Source organism: Entelurus aequoreus, linkage group LG12 (genome assembly GCF_033978785.1).
Source record: "Entelurus aequoreus isolate RoL-2023_Sb linkage group LG12, RoL_Eaeq_v1.1, whole genome shotgun sequence".
Taxonomy (NCBI): Eukaryota; Metazoa; Chordata; class Actinopteri; order Syngnathiformes; family Syngnathidae; genus Entelurus; species Entelurus aequoreus.
The window spans coordinates 29,976,323-29,986,951 of record NC_084742.1 but is presented as its reverse complement, the minus strand read 5'-3'; the positions used below and the strand labels follow the sequence as shown (position 1 = coordinate 29,986,951).

The following is a 10,629-nucleotide window of genomic DNA, read 5'->3' as shown; positions in this document are numbered from 1 at the left end:
TACCTTATTCCATCCATCCTTATTGACGCATATTATTTCCAAGCGTTCGTGAGCCATATAAGATGATCAGGCGGGCCAGATCTGGGCCCCAGGCCTGGAGTTTGACCCTTGTGCACTATTGATTGATTGATTGATTGAAGCTTTTATTAGTAGAATGCACAGTACAGTACATATTCCGTACAATTGACCACTAAATGGTAACACCCCAATAAGTTTTTCAACTTGTTTAAGTCGGGGTCTACTTAAATTGATTAATTATACAGATATATACTATATATATACTATCATCATAATACAGTCATCACACAGGATAATCATCAGAGTATATACATTGAATTATTTACAAGACGGGGTGTGGGGGGGGGGGGGGGGCTAGGTTTGGTTGATATTAGGGCTGCAACTAACGATTAATTTGATAATCGATTAATCTGTCGATTATTACTTCGATTAATAATCGGATAAAAGAGACAAACTACATTTCTATCCTTTCCAGTATTTTATTGAAAAAAAACAGCATACTGGCACCATACTTATTTTGATTATTGTTTCTCAGCTGTTTGTACATGTTGCAGTTTATAAATAAAGGTTTATTAAAAAAAAAAAAAATTTTAAATTGCCTCTGCGCATGCGCATAGCATAGATCCAACGAATCGATGACTAAATGAATCGCAAACTACTTTTATAATCGATTTAATCGATTAGTTGTTGCAGCCCTAGTTGATATCAACACTTCAGTCATCAACAATTGCATCATCAGAGAAATGGACACTGAAACAGTGTAGGACTGACTTGGTAGGATATGTACAGCAAGGAGTGGTCATAGAGAGAGAGATCAGAAAGCATAAGAATAAGTATCTACATTTGATTATTTACAATCCGGGGAGGTGGGATGTGGAGGGGGGAGGGTGTTAGTTAAGGGTTGAAGTTGCCTGGAGGTGTTCTTTTAGTGCGGTTTTGAAGGAGGATAGAGATGCCCTTTCTTTTACACCTGTTGGGAGTGCATTCCATATTGATGTGGCATAGAAGGAGAATGAGTTAAGACCTTTGTTAGATCGGAATCTGGGTTTAACGTGGTTTATGGAGCTCCCCCTGGTGTTGTGGTTATGGCGGTCATTTACGTTAAGGAAGTAGTTTGACATGTACTTCGGTATCAGGGATGTGTAGCGTAGGCTGACCATACGTCCTCTTTTCCCCGGACATGTCCTCTTTTGCGGGGATGTCCGGGGTGTCCGGGCGGGGTTTTTTAAATGCCTCAAATGTCCGGCATTTTGAGTTAGGGTTGCGTGTACCGGGTATTTTCAATGTTCGTCCAGAGTTAAGAAGGGGTTAAACAAAACAAAGTGTGGAGGCGTGCGTGTAACACGGGTGGGAAATAAGCCATATTTCCTCTCATGGCATCCCCTCATATTACCTGCGGCGTTTCCACGTGTAATCTCACGAGTTTAACACGCGCGCTCACGTGACCCGCTGCAGCCTATCGCGCTCTATATGATCCACCGTCCCAAGATGGCTGCCAGGTGCGGTGGCTAAGCCTGGGCACATCTGAAGCCAGTATGTTTTAAAGTTGTCGTTTGCCTGCATATCGTAAAAACAACCGTCCAACATTTTACAACTAATTGTAAACTTATAGGTGCCGACCATCAGGGCCGAGTTGCGGCGAGAGAGTGTTATTAAGCCGAGTTGGTAAGTGAATCTGTTTGCTAATAGTAGCTGCTAGCCGTACCCATGTATTGTCTATGGGCGGTTAGCATCGGCTTTTAATCCCGTTTCCTCCAATGTTTCTGATCACATTGAATTTATATTTATTTCGAGTCTTTATTTTGGGTACTTACATATGGTGACTGAGTGTTGTGGCGTTTTAAGGCCATGTGCACTTTTTATGCTACGGTAAAGACAATGAATGAACACTGTTACACCCGTCATAGTGACGTCACTGTCATTGTTAATGTTACACCCGTCATAGTGACGTCACTGTTATTTTCTATTGTTTAATATTGTTAATGTTACACCCGTCATAGTGACGTCACTGTTATTTTCTATTGTTTAATATTGTTCATGTTGCACCCGTCATAGTGACAACACTGTACTGTCGTGTTTGTTATGTTGTACATACATGGGATGGTGTAATATTGTTATAAATGATAAATGGGTTATACTTGTATAGCGCTTTTCTACCTTCAAGGTACTCAAAGCGCTTTGACAGTATTTCCACATTTACCCATTCACACACACATTCACACACTGATGGCGGGAGCTGCCATGCAAGGCGCTAACCAGCAGCCATCAGAGGCAAAGGGTGAAGTGTCTTGCCCAAGGACACAACGGACATGACTAGGAAGGTAGAAGGTGTTAATGTTAGCAGTATTATTGCTAATAATGATAATAATAAGTGTAACTTATTTATTGAAGGTCGACCAATAGATGACTTAATGTTGATGTTTATGTGCGCACATTGATTGAACTCCGTGTCCTGTGTTTACGTAGGCCAGGTCCCTAAGTCTTGGATGGCGAGCTGTAGATAGGCCTTGAGCCTGAGCCCAAGGATCTCTACCTCTCAACCCCTGAACTCCACCTGCTCTGGTCGGGCCGGTAGGCGGCTTATAGCCGAACCCCTTGCCTCGCACCTCATTACTCTGCAGCCTTTTGCACTACCTCATACACACCCTGCCCATAAACTGAGCTGTCACTACAAACTGCCATATCCACAACCCCAACCCTGGGACCCCATTTTGAAAATTCCTAGCGCCAACACTGCTGTCAACAGAGGAGAAAAATGCTTTATTTAAATAAATATAGTATTTATAAAGCAAGTTCGAGTATCATTGGCAAATTTTCACCTAGTCCCCGCCTTGGCACGCATATATGTCCTCTTTTTGGGATTTCAGAATATGGTCAGCCTACATGTACAATCATTTTTGATCACCCTCTGTGTCAATCATATCTAACATAATATACTACAAATATAACATTTGTCTTCTGGATGTGGTCCTGTGGTGTCCACATGTTTCCAACGATAGAGGCATTCATAAAACTTTTTAATGGCATCTGGCACTTTGGTGAGATGTTTTCTTCACAGATGAATCCATGTTTTCACTGTTGAGGGCAGATGACAGACAGCATATAGGCCGGCGTGGGTTACTGTCTACTGGTACAGTAGACAAATGTTACGGGCAATGATCATTTGGAAAGCACAGAGATACCATGAAACCCACTGTTGTGCCATTCATCCATGACCTACCATGAATTGATTAACGTGGACCCCGACTTAAACAAGTTGAAAAACTTATTCGGGTGTTACCATTTTGTGGTCAATTGTACGGAATATGTACTGTACTGTGCAATCTACTAATAAAAGTTTCAATCAATCAATCAAAAACCATCACCTCATGTTTGCAGCATGATGATGCACAGCCCCATGTTGCAAGGATCTGTAAACTATTCTTGCATGGTAGCTAAAAAACATCCCAGTTCTTGCATGCAGTGTATCACCGGACATGTCATCCAATGAGCCATGGTTAGTGTCTTCTTTTTATTCCTATAAAACAGGTCGGTAAAGTGTGATAATATTAACACATATGTCTCCAAGCAATTATAAGCGTTTCTGAATATATGAATATTGAAGTATGTTGTTTAAAAGTGTGTATTTGTGCTGAAATTTGTAACGTTCAATAAGCGATGTCTCCCTTTGTGTGCGAGCGCATGGTTGGGCGGGAATGGCGGCGGCAGTGGACTTGTTGAAGATAATTTCTGTGATTGTTAAGAAGTTTTATAGGTATAGTCAGGTAACAATATGTGTAATTGTAATTGGTTTATAATGACAGTGACAATATAGAAACAAGCGTTCAAGAAAGCAGCGATATTATAAAGAAGCAATGTCAGGATACAGTACAAACATGTAAGATGAAGAAGTTTATTAAAGCAACAGTACCGTTACGTGATGCTTATACACAGGAAAGATAGTGTTGGGGTATGTAACGATCAATCCTCCATGTTTTTGTGGATTTGTTTTATCATTTCAAAAGTAAAGATGTAATTGTTTAACGATGTGAATGAACAAATGTAGAATTGAAATTACATTATCGAAACCATTTGGGTGTGATTAAAAGCACAATAGAAATGCAAATGAGAGTAAAGAAATCAAGAAATGTTTAATAAAAGAGTCAGGTCATACCCTGCAATGACAACGCAATCAAGCACTTTGTGTCTTCTTTTTATTCCTATAAAACAGGACACACCATTTTGAACACTGGGACCAGGCTCTTTAGTGCGAGGCCTGTAACACATGCAGTGTATTACCGGACATGTCATCCAATGAGCCATGGTTAGAATGCTCCGGATTGGCGTATATGACCGTGTGTTTCAGTTTTTGCCAATATCTATATCAATATCAACTTGGCGCAGCCATTTAACCAACATCCCCCAGACCACAATCAAGAACCTGATCAACTAACTCTTATGTTGAGATTCGATTTTTCCTTTAGTGATGAAGATGGCAGGAAACCCACAATAATGCGTGTCCTTAGCCATATTTACACAAATGTATGCGTTTAGAGAAAACAATGCCCCAAACCTTAGTTTTTAGTTGTTTACTCTGTAAACCAAAATCATAACTGCTCTCTTGATCTAAGACGCCCAACACAAATTTAAGAACACGCATTAAGGTGAGTGGAGTTCATGAAAAGTTGTACTGCACATTACCATTACAAACTGTTCCCAAACAACACACAATTATTTTATTTTTTTGTCAAGATATAGATAAATGCTGTTTTTTACTGTACACAAAGAAAATGAATAACATTATAGGGGTTGGCCAAAGATAAGACAAACTAAATAGATAAATACTGGGGTGCGGGGACCCCTAGAGGTGTCCCAGCTAAATAACAGATAGTTAATAGTAATGGACCCTTATTGGGTCCATTTGTACACTCTCAGTTACATTAACATTAACATTATACATGTGGGTCCATAGCTATAAATGCTGTTAAATGTAACTTTGATGTAGCAAGCTACTTTTACCGTGTAGTTTGAAGTGTAGCTTGCTACAATTCTCTGGGGATAGCTTCCCCTGTAGCTTAGCTACATTTAATCGAGAGTAAATTGTAGCTTAGCTTACTACATTTTCCAATGTCATTGTCCGTATTAATTACCATGTATTAATTACAAAGATTATTATCAAGGCTAAAGTTAGGCTGATTACAAAAATAAATACTAATCAAATATAGTGCACTGTGATGAGGTGGCGACTTGTCCAGGGTGTACCCCGCCTTCCGCCCGATTGTAGCTGAGATAGGCTCCAGCGCCCCCCGCGACCCCGAAGGGAATAAGCGTTAGAAAATGGATGGATGGAATATAGTGCAAAAGGGACAGATGGAAAAAATAAATGTACATAGAGTATAATTATGTTTTGCAAAACATTTGAACTAAATTAATAATGAATATGTTTCTTAAATAAACTGTCAATTACATTTTAGTGCAAATGAAAATACAGCTTCACCACTTTAGTCATAACTTTTGCACTAAAGAACTTCTCAATGACTTCAGCTCCAGGCTTCTTCTGTTTGTTTGATATTATCAATATTGCCACAAGTGGTGGAAAAGTATATTACAACTGAATATCGCTAACCACAGCTGAGACCCTCTAGGCCCGCGAACAAGTTTAATCGGGCCGGCGAGATGAGTTTGCTTTGCTAAGTGTAAAATTGAGCTGCATTTTGTTGTAAATGTGCCCACTGGATGTCGCAATAGCAATCCTGTTAGGCAAAGCAAATAGTTTATACCAGGGTGAGCAAGTATACCAAGCAAGAGGTACACAGTAAAGCGGGACTGTGACTCCTACCCCTCGACACAAAGTAGACCAAACAGGAGTAAAATGAAAAACAATTGGTAACCCCACTTAAAATGCTGCATGAGACACCGCACATTGATATAGTTCTGTGAAAATAAGCGTCTTCTGTGCAAATTTAAAGCTAGTGAACAGTGTATGATATACTGCAATACTGTCAGTCTCTTAAGTTTTTATTTTTGGTTTGTTAAAGTTGTTCACACATTGCACAGCTTTTATTTTTCTATCAATGCACAGTGATGCCTAGAAGGCAGGGAGTAACTCAATCCTCTTGAATAGTTTCTTCCTCAGTTTGTATGGTTTGTTGAGTTAGCACAGGATTAGTATGTGGAAATGACAAATGAGGTAGTTGATCCATCGAAGAGTTTTTATTTTGTTTTTTGTTCAATCCTAGATGGGCCGTGACTTAAAGTTTAATGGCTTTGTAGACACACTGAGATTCAGTCTAAATTAATTGTGTTCTTATGGTGTTTTTAAAACAACACCAATTTTTTCCTCAAAATGTTCAACTAACTTGAAATGTTTTGTCAAGAGGATTATTTGTGATATCTACATTTTCAGAATGTGCTTGTTCTATTTTGAGCCGAAGTAAAACAAAGAAAACAATGAAAACAATCTGAAGTTGTCGTAGTTGTATTTTTAAGTTATTATGCCATGATTTTACATGTCCGGCCCACGTGGGAATATATTTTCCTCCATGTGGCTCCTGAGCTAAAATGAGTTTGACACCCCTGCTCTAGGGTGCACTTGCATCCCAACAATGGTCCTATGGTTAAGAAACACTGGTGTAGATAACATCGAACTAAACAATACTTATAATGAACTACCAGACCAATTAAAAAAAACGAACAATCATATGGTGCTTCCAATGTATGAGAAAGAATGCAGAATCAGTGTCACTGTGGCGCATTTCAGCTTTTGGCGTAACATCAGGATGCAGAGATGGTAGGCTAGCTCCAGATAAGAACTTTATCTAATTAGGTGCCATGCAGAAGAAAATAACACAGGTCGAGCAGGAACTCAAGTGCAACAGAACAATGTGGCGTATACCCAAGTTAATAAATCGTAGTTGAGAGGTGGGCAACACTGGCAGACAAACTCCCCTGACTGGCAATCAGGGACCGAGGTAAAGTCATTGCAGACCAAACTGCAAAAGCAGACCATAAGTTAGGGCGATAAACAGGAAGAAACAGTAAACAAAGGAAAAACAACACAAAACCCCAAAAATCTTATATAATTTAACCTGAATTCATTCGTTTATTGTTGTAGAATTTATAACAGTGTGATCATTACCCAGAATTGTATTATTTAATAAAGCATAATCTCTCATTGATTATACAGTGCATTTATCTGTTTATTACTCAATGTTTATGCCAGTGTTTTTAAGGGCTGGGGCCAATTGTTAGGCTGCTCGCGCTCTTTCGAGGGCCACCAAAAAATGTGTTTTTTATGTATGGGCTGCAGAAGTACTCCGTTGTAATATACCTTTCCACCACTTGTGGGAGTAATGACATATCAAACAAAGAAGGCGTCCCAGAGAAGTTCCTTAACTGCAAAAATTAGGCCTAAAGTGGTGGAGCTGTATTTTCATTTGCACTTACATTTTATTGACTGTTTATTGAGAGGGACAAGCGGTACAAAATGGACAAATTCATTCAGTTAGAATTTAATTATTTTATCACTGAGTAATTGTATGTCAATTTATTTTTCATCAGTTTTTATGAGTCCCTTCTTTTGCAGTATATTTGATTGGTATATATTTTTGTAATTAGCCTGACCAAAGCCTTGATAATATTTTTTGTGATTAAAGCATGGTTTCATATTGCTTGACTGTTAAACTGTAAAGGCCTACTGAAATTATTTTTAAAAATTTAAACGGGGATAGCAGATCCATTCTATGTGTCATACTTGATCATTTTGCGATATTGCCATATTTTTGCTGAAAGGATTTAGTAGAGAACAACGACGATAAAGTTCGCAACTTTTGGTCTCTGATTTTAAAAAAAGCCTTGCCTATACCGGAATTAGCGTGACGTCACAGGAGGAAGGGTTGCTCACATTTTCCTATTGTTTACAATGCAGCGAGAGAGATTCGGACCGAGAAAGCGACGATTACCCCATTAATTTGAGCGAGGATGAAAGATTTGTGGATGATGAACGTGAGAGTGAAGGACTAGCGTGCAGTGCAGGACGTATCTTTTTTCGCTCTGACCGTAACTTAGGTACAAGGGCTCATTGGATTCCACACTTTCTCCTTTTTCTATTGTGGATCACAGATTTATATTTTAAACCACCTCAGATACTATATCCTCTTGAAAATGAGAGTCGAGAACGCGAAATGGACATTCACAGTGACTTTTATCTCCACGACAATACATCGGCGAAGCACTTTAGCTACGGACCTAACGTGATAGCATCAGGCTCAAATGCAGATAGAAACAAAATAAATAAACCCCTGACTGGAAGGATAGACATAAAATCAACAATACTATTAAACCCTGGACCTGTAAATACACGGTTAATGCTTTCCAGCTTGGCGAAGGTTAACAATGCTGTTGCTAACGACGCCATTGAAGCTAACTTAGCAACGGGACCTCACAGAGCTATGATAAAAACATTAGCGCTCCACCTACGCCAGCCAGCCCTCATCTGCTCATCAACACCCGTGCTCACCTGCGTTGCAGCGATCGACGGAAGGACGAAGGACTTCACCCGATCATCCGTGCGGTCGGCGGCTAGCGTCGGCTAGCGCGTCTGCTATCCAAGTCAAAGTCCTCCTGGTTGTGTTGCTGCAGCCAGCCGCTAATATACCGATCCCACCTACAACTTTCTTCTTTGCAGTCTTCATTGTTCATTAAACAAATTGCAAAAGATTCACCAACACAGATGTCCAGAATACTGTGGAATTTTGAGATGAAAACAGAGCTTTTTTGTATTGGATTCAATGGTGTACCAATACTTCTGTTTAACTAGTGACGTCACGCGCATACGTCATCATACACAGACGTTTTCAACCAGAAGTTTAGCGGGAAATTTAAAATTGCACTTTATAAGTGAAGTGAAGTGAAGTGAATTACATTTATATAGCGCTTTTTCTCAAGTGACTCAAAGCGCTTTACATTGTGAAACCCAATATCTAAGTTACATTTAAACCAGTGTGGGTGGCACTGGGAGCAGGTGGGTAAAGTGTCTTGCCCAAGGACACAACGGCAGTGACTAGGATGGCGGAAGCGGGGATCGAACCTGCAACCCTCAAGTTGCTGGCACGGCCGCTCTACCAACCGAGCTATACCGTCCCACGGTATAGCTCGGTTATAAGTTAACCCGGCCGTATTGGCATGTGTTGCAATGTTAAGATTTCATCATTGATATATAAACTATCAGACTGCGTGGTCGGTAGTAGTGGGTTTCAGTAGGCCTTTAAGTAGGTTACATATAATTATTGAATACGAATAAAATCAAGAGTAAGATCATTATTCAGTGTTGATATTTGAGTGGACCCTGGTCCCCTCTGTAGTGGAAAAGTTGGGCACCAAGGTCAAAAAGGATAGGAACCCCTGATTTATGCCATCTATATTCGTTATACAATGTACTCAGTGGCCTAGTGGTTGCAGTGTCCGCCCTGAGATCGGTAGGTTGTAAGTTTAAACCCCGGCCGAGTTATACCAAAGACTATAAAAAATGGGACCCATTACCTCCCTGCTTGGCACTCTGCAACAAGGTTTGGAATTCGGGGTTAAATCACCAAAAATGATTCCTGGGCGCGGCACCGCTGCTGCCCACTGCTCCCCTCACCTCCCAGGGGGTGATCAAGGGGATGGGTCAAATGCAGAGGACAAATTTCACCACACCTAGTGTGTGTGACAATCATTGGTACTTTAACTTTAACTTTTACTTACTGGTTTTAGTAGTGTTATATATATTTATTCTTCATTATTTTATCATGAATTAAGGCAATATTTATGGCACATCCTGTACTTATTTAATACCAAACAATGTATCTGCCAACTTTTACTCCTTCACTTAGTGTTTTTTTTCTTTATATCTGAATAAGCTATCTACAAAGTTTTACTATTACACATATTTTTTGCTTTTAGTATACAATTGGTAAATGTTAAACACAGGAAGTGAACAAATTGCTGCATCGGGGTAGGATTAAATAAGCTTTGCTTCTTTTTTTTACTCCTTTTCAAAGATGTTGAATTGTGAAACTGTAATTATGTGACGGAATTCAAAGTAACGTCACATGCATGTTCCAGCCATTCATCCATCTTCTTCCGCCTATCCAAGGTCGGGTCGCGGGGGCAGCAGCCTAAGCAGAGAAGCCCAGACTTCCCTCTCCCAACCACTTTGTCCAGCTCCTCTCGGGGGATCCCGGGGCATACCCAAGCCAGCCGGGAGGCATAGTTTCCCCAACGTGTCCTGGGTCTTTTCCGTGGCCTCCTACCGGTCGGATGTGCACTAAACACTTCCCCAGGGAGGCATATTCAAAATAATCTAAACCATTACCATTACAATAATAAAGATATAATTTAAGCGGGCCATATCTTTACCTTGACCCCAGACCTTTCACTGCATGCATCCCGTCGTCTGCTTCCATCCTTCCCCTGACCCACCACTCCTCCTTTCATTTAGTCCAATGTAATAATGATCTGTTTAGAAGCTCCCTTGGCTCCATGCACAGTTACAACATGCCAGGTTACCATGGCAACCAGCAGCGATGGGGAGGGGCAAAGCCCAAGGCGATTGACACTCGTCCTCCTACTCATGAGCTGTAAGGAGTGTGA

At 40.3% G+C, this 10,629-nt stretch overlaps 1 long non-coding RNA gene across 1 annotated transcript; it reads left to right on the top strand.

The window, feature by feature from the left end:
* The first annotated feature begins 632 nt into the window (after positions 1-632).
* Positions 633-4,189, top strand: LOC133661979 (uncharacterized). Its single transcript, XR_009828046.1, has 2 exons — positions 633-1,683; positions 2,485-4,189. It is a non-coding gene; the product is annotated as an uncharacterized LOC133661979 (long non-coding RNA).
* Positions 4,190-10,629: the final 6,440 nt, after the last annotated feature.